We start from the raw sequence: 2,384 nt of genomic DNA on the forward strand, positions 1-2,384 counted from the left end.
AATCATTAAAAATAATTTTTGCACATGTGCACCCAGATTTGAATAGTATGTAATCAATGGGAGTTAGGGTCTTAAGGCTCCTGACATACATTGCACTTAAGATGGGAGCACTGTGAGCTGATCCAGGCTCCCAGCTGTGGGGATGCAACACGCACCACATCTGGGAGCCCACAGCTGATGGGGCTCTCAGCTGCAAGGGGGCACTATCAGCTCCTGTGACTGGGAGCCATCTTCAGCTGTGAGCTCCCAGCCTTGGGGGTGGCATAGGAGCCCAGATCAGCTGATAAGGTTCCTAGCCACAGGAGCAGATGCTGCAACCCTGCAGCTGGGAGCCCTGTCAGCTGAGGGTACTCCCAGACATGGGAGCTTGCTGCTTGCTGGTTCAGGGGGAGACTGGGATTGTGGTACTAGACTCCCCCTGCACTGGCAATAAGGCATGATGGCATCTGATGCTTGATCCTACAATCACGCCTTCTGCCATGCACGTATAGCATGGCAGGAGGTGCAATTTTGTGCACCGCACATCAGATACTATTGCACCTTTACTTACTTGTCTGGCAGGAGATCATAAAAAAAAGCATCATAAAAACTTAGGCCAGCCTCTTAGGAACTGAGTTTAACTTCTTTGCATTGGGCTTTCAAACACTTCTTAAAGGGACAGGTTGATGCATTTAAAATCAGGTTCTACGCATTCATGTCAGGGATGCAACAAGATTAACTTTAAAAATCAAGATGCAGATGACAGAAACAATATGCCCTCATCTCTTTCATTTCTGCACTTTGATTAGCATGGTTTGTGCAAAAAGAATAATGATTTCAGAATGATTTGCAAGCCATTAAACAAATTTAAGAAACTGCTAATAAAAAATCAAAAGTAGCAGAGAAATTTTTTTTAAAATCAAACAAGTCTGCAAATTAAATGCAAAGCCATTAAGCTATGATACAGGAACCTCTAAAATTATACTTCTACCATTCCATATTTACTATCAATTCAAACTGAGTAAACTGAGTAAAATTACAACTGAATTTTCCTTCTGAAGCTCAAAAAAAAGTAAGTTCTAATCTAGATTTAGGTTTCATGACAAATGAAAAGTCAGGCAGAAGGCATCATAGATATGCATTCTGCATTCTAACTAAATAAGATGTACATAGAGCACAAGCTTTTGTGAACTCAAATGCACTTCAAATCATCCTGAAGTGTAGTCATTCTTCAACCTTTCATGGAAATTGGGAATAATTCAATAGGCTGTATTGAAGACTTACCAGTTTTGTTAGAAATTCCTATGAAATTTGGGGTACATCAACCATAAGCTCAGCCCCAAACCATTTTTTCCCAAATGAATCCCTACATACCAACATTGTTGAGTTTTTCAGAGTTTTATTATCACTGTAAGTATGGAAACCCATGTAATTCCACCTATACAATGGTTAATTTTACAACGTATACTACAATATATGGCAGTATGGATGAGATGGAAATACAATGTAAAATACATAAAAGTGTGTGTGTGTGTGTGTGTGTGTGTGTGTGTGTGTGTGTGTGTGTGTGTGTGTGTGTGTGTGTGTGTAGGTATGTCTTTTGTAAAAGCTTTACAGTATTGAGGAATAAAGCATGAAGGACATTGAACAATGGCTTTGTGATTAATGTATATGAATAGGAACTAATTATCTGGGTTAAATCCAAACTCTGTTGCATACTTTCTGTCTTACCCCGAACAACTAACTTACCCACTCTGGATCCTAATTTTTTTTAAATCTGTAAAATATTATTAAAATCACAGCAGTAACACTCAAGTCAATATACTTGCAAAATACTTTAAGATCATAAAAAATAAAGTTGCTATACTTTGTAAATGCAATTTTGCTTTGTAACAATAGATCATTCTGAAATCAAATTTGCTTATATTATCTAATAAATATGGATACCATGAAGTTTCCTGCTCTTTAATGAATGTATTACTTAAAAATGAAACCTGAATTATCTTGATTCATCATTCAGCAGTTTCTTAAAGCTTAATCATGTAACCACTACATACACTTTCTTATCCTCAATTCTTAATTAACTAAAATTATATGTCTCAACTACAAATAAAATATATCATCAGCTTGTTCTGTCCATATGAACAGCTTCTATGTCCCATCATAACACAAGGTGACTCAACAGCTAAAGAAAAAGACAGTACAGAGTCTTTTTGGGTATTTAACTAAACATTTCCTGGACCATCCTTGGCAGTGGCTCATGGTTGCCCCCTTTCTCTTAGCGTAGTAAACAGTTCCAGAATCAAAATCATTCCCTCCCTCCTAGCAGGTTGGTCATATATGGTTAACATGGCCCTTCCTTACTAGATGTTAAACAGTCTCCAAAGCCAACACCCTAATTCCTG

At 37.8% G+C, this 2,384-nt stretch overlaps 1 protein-coding gene across 1 annotated transcript in view; it reads right to left on the reverse strand.

Moving 5' to 3' along the window:
• LOC102388665 (probable phospholipid-transporting ATPase IM) overlaps positions 1–2,384 on the reverse strand; it is a gene marked incomplete at its 5' end in the record, with an annotated part of 37,838 nt that overhangs the window by 9,537 nt on the left and 25,917 nt on the right.

This window comes from Alligator sinensis, unplaced genomic scaffold, assembly GCF_000455745.1.
Source record: "Alligator sinensis unplaced genomic scaffold, ASM45574v1 scaffold1572_1, whole genome shotgun sequence".
NCBI classification, from domain to species: domain Eukaryota; kingdom Metazoa; phylum Chordata; order Crocodylia; family Alligatoridae; genus Alligator; species Alligator sinensis.